General features: G+C 38.9%; 1 protein-coding gene and 1 long non-coding RNA gene across 3 annotated transcripts in view; one reads left to right on the top strand and one right to left on the bottom strand.

Annotated features, from left to right (window-relative positions):
- Positions 1–10,187, bottom strand: part of LOC116090602 (doublecortin domain-containing protein 1-like) — a 28,017-nt gene that overhangs the window by 8,746 nt on the left and 9,084 nt on the right. The window lies entirely within an intron of this gene.
- Positions 3,990–10,187, top strand: part of LOC116090604 — a 12,853-nt gene continuing 6,655 nt past the window's right edge. The window contains exons 1-2 of the long non-coding RNA XR_004118741.1: positions 3,990–4,175; positions 4,288–4,445. This is a non-coding gene — a long non-coding RNA (uncharacterized LOC116090604). The remainder of the gene's footprint in view (positions 4,176–4,287; positions 4,446–10,187) is intronic.

Here is a 10,187-nt window from a genome sequence, read left to right as displayed (position 1 = left end):
AAAAAAAAAAAAAAAAAAAAGAAGAAGAAGATCTTCCTTCTTGCTGTCTCTATTTAAATAACATAGTAAACCTCATTGGCTTATTCTAGCAATTTGAGAAAAACTAATAAAAATGTTATTTTTCAGCCTCACAGTTGAGGATTTTTACCATAAGTACTTCCATGCCATCCATTAAATCTCTCAGCTGTCACTGCAACGAAAGACCTTTTAGAGCTCTAATCTGGAGGTCTTTAAAGCAATGGAAATCATCCAGCTAATATATAACCATAGCTGCCAATTCTTCAAGAAGTGCTCAGTGCTAATCTAAATTCAGAACTTATTTTCTAGAGCCCTTTGTTAAAATAACAATGTAACAAAAGACCAAACTGTTTAAACTAACATATATATACATATACATATATATGTGTGTATGTATATATATATATATATATATATATATATATATATATATATATATATATATATATATATAAATTTCCAGTTGCTAATTGTTATTAACTGTAAAGGAAACATCCTGGTTACTACAGGAGGAAAGTCATGTGTTAGGAGCAACAAAAGAGCTTCGCCGGGGTGGAGGGGATTGTGGCAACTCACTCTCTGCACGCGGGGTTTGTAAGCTGCCTGATCTGGGTGCGGGAGACTCAGTTCAGATCATCTGTAAGAGTACGTGTGCTTGCCTGCTGATCGCCTTCTCCAGCCCCAGTGACTAGGATGTTAACTGGTTTGGTCTTGGACAGTTCCTGTGCTGGTAACCAGAGCTGCTCTGAGTTCCTACTTGTGGAAGTTACTGATTCCCGGCATGTTTCCCCACCTCTGACCTGTACATTCTCTCCACCTACTTCTCACCCATGCTGTTCTCTGAGCCTCGGGAGGAAAGCACAGTCACTCCTCTTTAGCGAGGTGGATCCTGCCAGGTTGCTCACGCCCTAGTGGATTTACCACACCAGTGTGCTGATGGGCCTCACTCATTGGATTCAGCGGGTTAAAAGTGATAGAAAATAATTAGAAATGAATAACATTTTTATTGGATATTTTACTTATATACATTTCAAATGTTATCCCCCTTTTGGTTTCCCCTCTGCAAACCACCTACCCCATTCTCTATCCCCCACCCCCATCCCCTATCCTTCTATGAGGGTGCTCCCCCACCGAACCACCCACTCTCCCACCTCACCACCCTAGCATTCTTCTACACTGGGGACCCTTACCAGACCAAGAGCCTCTCTGCCTATTGGTGCAGTCCTTCCCAATATATGCAGCTGGAGCCATGGGTCCCTCCATGTGTACTCTTTGGTTGGTGGTTTAGTCCTTGGGAGCTCTAAGGGAGGGGAGCCTGGTTGGTTGATATTGTTGTTCTTCCTATGGGGCCTATGAGGTTGCGAACCCCTTCGGCTCCTTCAGTCTTTCCCCTAACTCCTCCATGGGGGACCCTGGGTACAGTCCAATGGTTGGCTGTGAGCATCTGCATCTGTATTTGTTAGGTTCTGGCAGAGACTCTCAGGAGACAACTGTATCAGGTTATTATCAACAAGCACTTCTTGGCATCTGCAATAGTGTCTGAGTTTGGTGTCTGCATATGGGATGGATCCCCAGGTGAAGCCATCTCTGGATGGGCTTTCCTTCAGTCTCTGCTCTACTCTTTGTCCCTGTATTTCCTTTAGACAGGAGCAATTCTGGGTTAAAATTTTTGAGATGGGTGGGTGGCCCCATCCCTCAACCAGGGGCTGTGCTTAACCTCTGGATATGGTCTCTACAGGTTCTCTCTCCCCTTTCTTGGGCATTTCAGCTAATATCATCCCCACTGGGTCCTGGGAGCCTCTTGCTTTCCTGGCATCTGGGACTTTAGGGACACAGCTCAGAGTAGAGCACTTGACTCGGAAGCTTATAGCTCTGGGTTTGGTCTTGAACATAGAGGGAAGGAAGGAGGGTAAAGAATTTATATACTGCTATGTTTGCTTGTTATATTATTTAAGGTGATTTTTCTCCACTCATAGAATAGTAAAGACCCCAGCTTTTATATCTTTCTGCACACTCAAACAGTGTGTGCAGAAGCTATTCTTTGCCAACTAAGGTGTTATGGTGTTGTGTGGTTTTACAAAATGCTAGTACAAAAAATAATTTAAGAAATAAAATACTGAAAAGTTCAAACCCCAAATTACATCAGATGATGTTGACTACCGAATTAACCACTATTTTTCTATTTTCCTTAGATACAAAACCTCAGTCAGGCTGGAGAATTCAGCCTTCTACTGTGCTCATGGAAAGTGTCCTCTGACCAGCTTCAGTGTGCAAATGCCCAGGTTTACAGCCAGCCAGGAAATTCCATTTCCCTTGTCCCTGGCAGCTTAAATAATCTGCTTTTCTATCATTTTAGCCACTAAGACATAAGGAGCTATCTGGGCGATGTTTTCTTTGTTTAATAGGTTTTGGTCATCCAAACATCCTTCTTTTTTTTTTCCCAGATACTGTTAAGTTGAACATGTGTTGAGCTATTTGGTAAGCAGGAGAGGCCAAGCCAAATAAACTGGCCAGAGTTCTGGGAATTGCAAAGTAAAGGTATAAAGAGCCAGTCTCTTTGATTACACTGCTGAACCACTGAAGTTAGCACTCTATTTATTCTGTGAGATAATAGTAAAAAAAGTTCTTCATTTTTAAAGTCTCTTTCAGTTGAATTTTCTATAACTGTCTTCTTGGATTTCACAAAAGAAAGTACATAAAACATAATGCAAAATTTAGCATTTGGAAAATCATCTGAGTTACACTTCCTTTGTTTTTAATTTTATTGGATATTTTACTAATATTGAACTAATAAAAGGATAAAATGTAAATAAATCTACTATTTTATAAGAATCTAATTTTCATTTAGTCAACATTTCAGGGGAAATTTTAGCATAAGCATAAAATGACAGGGCGCGTTTACCCCCCACCCCTGTTTGAAACACAAAGCATCCCTTGGCAAATTTAGATTTCTATGGAGTAAATCTGCATGTGGCTAATAATTCTATTCATACATGAGAAGTGTGGCTACTTTGACAGAGCGTGGCTCAATAACAAATATGCAGGTCTAACTTATCACATAGTTTAGATGTGAATTCACCAGCAGGATAATGACAGTTACTAGGGATTTGTGCTCGCTGTCACTGCAGCCTACTGTTGCCTGTCAAAATGTCTCCTTTTCTCATACAGAAGCCATAGAATTTTTATGGATAGCAATTACTTACAATATACAATGAAGTACATCAAATCTAACAACCACTCTTTAGTCCTTTATTATTTGGTAGAGCCTTTGTTAAATGTATCAACCATTTTCATCTAAATTATTTATTTATACTATATATTTGACAAGCATATATTTCTTGCTTTATATTCCAATGGCATTTAAACCTTCCTAGAGGGCTATGTGAGGTTTAAAAAAAAAAAACATTTTCATTGTAATACTTATCTTTATCCTATTATCACTTTAATGGTAATTAAACTTTCTAATTGGAATATATGCAAGTAAGAGTACATAAATACTCATGCTTGGTAGTACACTGCTTAAAACACTAGAATGCAAGCAATAAGTGAACAGGTTAAACATCTGCTTAGTAAGTGAAGTTCTTTTTTTGTTTTGGTTTTTGTTTTGAAATAAAACCTCTGGGACACATAGAACACAAAGATTCATTGAACCTCCTCCTGCCTTTAACTCTGCCTGCCTAAACAAACAACCTCCAGAAACACAAATAACTTCCTTCACATTTTTTGATAAGATGTTATTTAAACATCACAGCAAATGAGTAATTCATGATAATAATAAAAGTGAACAATTCCCCGTAGAGTTTATTTCCAATTCTAGAAGAGAGTATAAATCTAGCGCAGCCTTGGTGTATAGATGAAGCCTCTCCAGCTGAGGAGAGTTCAGACTGTCTTCTAACACACCCTACAGCACGCATGCGTACTGCAGAGAGTAACACCGCTTACCCCACGTGCTCATGCATACCTACAGTTGCTTTGGTACAGGGGGACACTGAGCAGGAACAGTTCCTAAGATCAAGGGGCTGTGGGAGTTTTCTCATGACCAAGGGAGTAAAACATTCCACAGAAAAAGAAAGAAAATAATTTTACCTGTGCAGAAATACAAAGAGATGAAATGAGGTGTGCCTTACCTAAAGCTGGGTGAGGTTATAAATGCTTCTGTAAGTTTTCTCAGAATGTGCATCCCTCAAAGGATGCTATCCAGTCTTTGGTGTGTTTTAAACGAAATGATAAACTAATATTTAACTAGCACTGTTGGGATTGTTTTTAAAGGCCTGAAGAAAAAGATCTTAACAAAACCAGGAACTGAGGACTGTGTAGCCTGGGTGGCCATAGGGAGCAGTGCCTTATTCCGCTCTGGTCTGTCCTCATGGCCTTCCCCGCCATCCAAGTCACTGTGGAAACTGAGAGCTTCCTTTCGGAGTGATGAGGTTAGTATGTGTAAACTGTCCCTAAAAACGGTGATACGTCCAAATGATTACATTTCACAAAAGTGTCATCACTTAAAATACACAAATAATGAAAATGATATTTTAAAAAGTGAAAAAAAGATATTAGTGTTTATGAAATCAAGTTTTTCTTTTAAAATAGCCTAAAGAATCTTCAGTAAAACCTTCTGATGATCATGGAACTAACAATATACTACTTAGGTCCTCACTTAAAGCAGTAACAGGGATTAACCTCCTCGGAGAACTGTCAAAGTCAATAATAGAGGCTGGAGAGATGGCTCAGCGGTTAAGAGCACCGACTGCTCTTCCGAAGGTCCTGAGTTCAAATCCCAGCAACCATATGGTGGCTCACAACCATCCATAATGAGATCTGACGCTCTCTTCTGCTGTGTCTGAAGACAGCTACAGTGTATTTACATATAATAAATAAATAAAAAAGAAAAAAATCCTTTAAAAAAAAAGGCAGTAATACACCGAGCCTCCAGGAGATAAGGTATAGTATAACTTTCTATTACAGAATCCCTAGCAGGACTGACAGTTAAAGATCAATAAGCAAAATATATTATATGTCGAATAGTAGATACTGCTTTAGACACTCTCTAAAATTTTAAGCTGCAATTGTAACTGGGACGTTGCTTGCTACAATACTCAGAGGTACTGTCTAAGAATATACTAAAACTGTCCTGGGTATCTGTTGCTAATAAACCATGGCGTCAACTATGTCTCAAAAGCTGGCACCATGCTCTGGGTCAGCTGGGACTATATCAGACCAAAGCTGGGCAGGAAAAGCCTCCTTCTGCCCAGATGTCTGGAGAGTTGCTGAAGATTGGCCAAGTGTCCTCTTGTCATCCAACCTCTAAGTCATAAAGTAGGATCTCTCTATGTTCGCATGGCGGCTGTTAGTTTTTCTCTAAGTCATAAAGTAGGATCTCTCTATGTTCGCATGGCGGCTGTTAGTTTTTCTCTAAGTCATAAAGTAGGATCTCTCTATGTTCACATGGCGGCTATTAGTTTTTCTGGTGCAAGTGAGATACAAAGCACCAGCTTTGTTACAAACAAATGTGGTTGGTGTGGGAGCAGAGGGACACTGCCAAAGCATCAGGAGGAGGGGAGAGAACTGGGCAGGACATTACCACAGAAGATAAACAGAGAGCTTTAGTAAATAGCCAGAAAGTATAGAGACTTGTCACCGCACAGTCGCTATGAATGAACTTAATAAGTTTTGTAAAAAGTGCAATGTGTTAATCAGAGGAGAAATTATGAAGTGTATAAGCAAAAATAAATCACCATGCCTTAATAATTATCTCTTATAGTGTCAATAAAGATTGCAGGGAAAAGGTGGTAAGCAAAACAGGAGTGAGCCAGAGAGGCTGAACCGCAGTCAGGGGAAGATTTTCAAGATTTTCCCTTCACTCACCCAGAAAGTGGAGTCATCACAGTACCACCACAGATTCCAGGTCACCGTTCATCTTGTAGATGTGACCCCTTTCAGGTTGAAGTGCATTTGTGTGGTTGTTGTTGTCACGGAGGTAACAGAACTCTGGGAATCGGGTCCAACTTTCCACTCCAGGTACATCATGTTTAAGGTGATGGCAATGGGCAAAGAGGACAGAAAGCAATATAGAGAAAGTATGGTTTAAAGAAAGAGATGGAAGATGCGTACCAGGGATGGGGAGTTGGGGGAGACTAGGAAAACAGGCAGCAAGGAAATGTCCCACAGATGCAGCACAAAAGACAGAGCTGCCCTCAGCTGAAAAGGAGCACAGACGTGAATAATACTCATACCTCTACCAGAGAAGAAGAAAGTATCTAAAACTGATCAAAATTGGAGTGGAAAGTGAATGCAGTATCACTTACAAGTGGAAAACAGGAAAAGGCACAATTTGAAAGTAATAAAAATATGCCTCGTACACTAGAATTCATTCTATGTAAAGTAAGTCAAGTTATTAAACACCTTTTCGTTTTTATCAAGAAGCATGTTATTGCAAGCATATCTGTGTTCCTGTGATACAACATACAGAATATAGATATCTAGACTGTATCTAGACCAGTAGAGACTGCACTGTGTGAAGGACCTTGGACCCTGCTGTATGCTGTCAGAGTTCAGGAACCATCATACATGCCTGGTGTTATCTCAAAGTCTACGTTCTGTGTTTGTCTCAATCTAACAACTCCACAAAATGAGCAAGTATCATGTTGTATTAGTAAATAAGCGTAGAGTTTCTATCAGGAGATGGGCATTTTTAATTCGTGAATCCTTCTGGTGACCACCTCATACTCTTGGTTTTATACCAAACATAAAGACGAGGACATTGCATTCAGTCAGACAATAGTTTATCAGCATCTGGAAAATATTTTAAAAGTATTACTAGAGATTGTCACATTAAGCAAAATCAGTCAAGCTTAGAAAGACAAATTCTATTTTTCTCATACAAGGAATCCAGATTTTACAAATATGGTATGAAAGTAGAATTATTTGATAAGTAATAAAAAGGACCAAAGAGACTAGCAAGGCATGTGGATATGATCAAAGCAGGTTACATACATGCATGAAAACCTCATAATGAATCCCATTCATTTATACAATTAATATATGCTAATAAAACAATAACAAAATAAAAGGACATTTTCTGACCTTCTAACTGTTAAACATAAAAACAATGCAGCATTGATGACCCTTATGAACACTGACTGCTATGACTCCTGTTCTGAATTCCCAATGTACATCAAATGGAAGTTGTATATAAGAGGGCATTTGATTTCCACTATATTCAAATGCCATATAAAAACCTGTTACTTTATAAACTAATCTAAAAATTAATAATAAAAATAAGGGTTCCAGTCTATAAATTTATCCAGAATGACTACTTTTGGCAGTGAGACCTTGGAGTAGAATGGGGACATGGGTGGCCTTCACAATGCTGCTACAATGAGCTGTCTTTTGGGGGAATCCATTGAGCCAGTAAAAGGCACTCCAGCCAAGCACAGCTTTGAAGGAATTGGGTGATGGTTTTAATGAGCCTCTTTGACTATGCCCAGATATCAGTGTTTTATGTGAAGGTATTCTCAGCTGGACCAGGAGCCAGGCTAAAATTCTAGTCATAAGACCCAGTAGAGCCAGTCAGATAGTAGATGTAATAGAATCAAAATTGGTATGATGGTTTGAATGTTTGACCCTTGACAGAATCACATTGAAATTAAATTGCTTCAGTGACAGTATTAAGAGGTGAGACTTTTAGAAGTTGATCAGTCTAGGAGAACTTCCCCATAACAAGTGGGTAAGTAATGTTAGTATTAGAAGAGTGGGCTCATTAAAAAAAAGGATATGTTAAGCTTCTTGCTTTCCCACATTTTCACATGTAATTATGTCTGAAGAAAGCATTTGCCAAAAGCTGGCTCCTTAAAATTGGACTTCCTAGCACACAGAATTGCAAAGAATTAATAGTCTGACCTTTTTGGATTACCCAGTCTGGTAGTTTTTATAAAGCAGTTTCAGTAACAGAGAACAGGATAGAGACAGAGATCTACTTGGATCTACTTGATCTCTGCACGTGAAAAGACTTCCTGTCTGATTTACAGTGAATTCCTAAGTTAGTAGATAACTTACAAGTGTTCAAAAGACATGTATGGCCTTGGACTCTGCCTTAGCCAGTGTTCTATTGCTGTGATGAAATACCATGGACACAGCAACTCCTATAAAGGAAACATACATAGTTGGTAGTGGCTTACAGTTAAGAGGTTTAGTCCATTATCACCATGGCAGGAAGCTTGGTGGCACACAGGCAGGCATGGTGCTGGAGATGTAGCTGAGATCAGCAGGCAGCAATATGAGAGTGAAACTGAACCTGGCATCAACCTCTGAAACCTCAAATCGCACCTCCAGTGACATACTTCCTTCCAAAAGGCCACACCTACTCCCAAAAGGCCATACCTCCTAATAGTGCTGCTCCCTATGAGCCTATTGGGCATTTTCATTCAAACCAACACATACTTCATGTTAAGTAAACATAAAAAAAAATTCAGGAAAAATAACTCAAACCTAAAAATATCAAGAAAAAAAATTATACCTCTTGTCCATAAAAGATCATGTCTTTCTGTGACATTTTCAGAATATGTGATCATGAATAAAGCTTTCTGGGTTTCAATTTTCTCATCTGCATAACAGGGTCATCTACATGGGTGATGAGAATAAAATTTAACTGGTAAAGGTACAAGCAGAATGTTTGGCATATGATGGCCACACTGTAAGATGAATCCACATCAGTGTCAAATGAGAAAAGGTCTGCCCATTGTACAGTGTAATAAAAGAATGTGCTTTACTTTGCCCAGCACTCTGCAAACCAGGAGGGAACAGGACCTCTCTCTTCCTAAGCTTTCCATAGTAAGAAGACAGAAGTTCAACCCTTAGGACCCATGATTCTCTCGAATTCTTTCACAGATTGAGTCCTCCTAAACTGGAGCGGGCTTATAAGCAAAAGTCTCGGCCTCTGCACAGGAAGGCAAAATTACACCCGAGAGTAAGTCATCTTGCAGAATGAAACCTCAATTGTCTTGAGGTGTTTAGTATTATAGTCCAATCATGTAAAAATAAAATTATACCCAATTATGCAAAATTATCTCTTGGAATACCACAGTAGTTTTACACTTTCCTTACAACTGATGATAATCCTAATTTTCAGTAAAAGAGGTAATAATTTCAGTGATAGGTATAGCTTTTGTCTGTAGACTGGTTTCAACATGCTGTTAGTGGCACGAGTTATGTAAGTGTGAAGTCATTATCATTATTCAATGCAGCATTTCTTCTGTACTGTTACTATAAAAACAGTGTCAACTTCACTAACAGTAGAGCATATTCACAGGTTAAATAGAATATGCAGAATACAATAGGGCGTCGAATAACATCCCAGTGTGCTACTAATTAAACGAGAACTAATTGTTAATTAGAAATTAAGGAAATAAAAATGTGTTCATTTTAATTTGACACTAAATACTATGGGACTTTAACAGAGTACAGATAAAGCCATTGCCTTATGTTTTATTAATATGTGCATAGTTTATCCATTGACATGTTGAAAACCCATTTTTAAACTTCCTCATTAATCATTTTACATGAATATGTAGCCCCCTCTTAATGCTTACCCCAAAGTCAGCTCTGCCTTGACTTTACAAAAGACATCTGAGTACCTAGTGGTTATTAGCCTGGACTCGACAGGCAAGTATGTGGATTTGCATCCTGGCTACACACCTTCTGTGTCACTTAGGACCAGTCATATAATCTCTGTGTTTTCGTCTCTTTGGTTGCAAAATGGAGATGAAAAGTCGTGGCTGGCTCATAAGGCAGTGTGGTTAGCACACAGCAGGTGTCATGCGTTAGCTACCTACCACAGGACAGTTCAGTGGTCTTTAAGGTAGGATGTTAAGTAGCAAAATTACCTAGCACTAGTTAGTACTTCATGGACACTTTCCATTAGACTTCCAAGAGTGAAGAGTTTTTATAAAACTCATTTCCAGAGGGTTTTTTTTTTAATTCCATAAGCTTTCCTAAAATATATCTGCCAAAGAAGCTGCTTATCCTAATTACAAATTGTCCTAGACAGTTTCTAGTTCTCTTTTCTCATTACATCCATACAGGACCTTAAAGCGAAGGAAAGCTTCATAATTCCTTACCTACTCTCTCTCTTTCTCTCTCCCTCTCTCTTTCCCTCTCTCTCTCTCTCTCTCTCT

This window comes from Mastomys coucha, unplaced genomic scaffold, assembly GCF_008632895.1.
Source record: "Mastomys coucha isolate ucsf_1 unplaced genomic scaffold, UCSF_Mcou_1 pScaffold15, whole genome shotgun sequence".
Lineage (NCBI taxonomy): Eukaryota > Metazoa > Chordata > Mammalia > Rodentia > Muridae > Mastomys > Mastomys coucha.
This window is presented reverse-complemented; position numbering and strand designations above follow the sequence as displayed.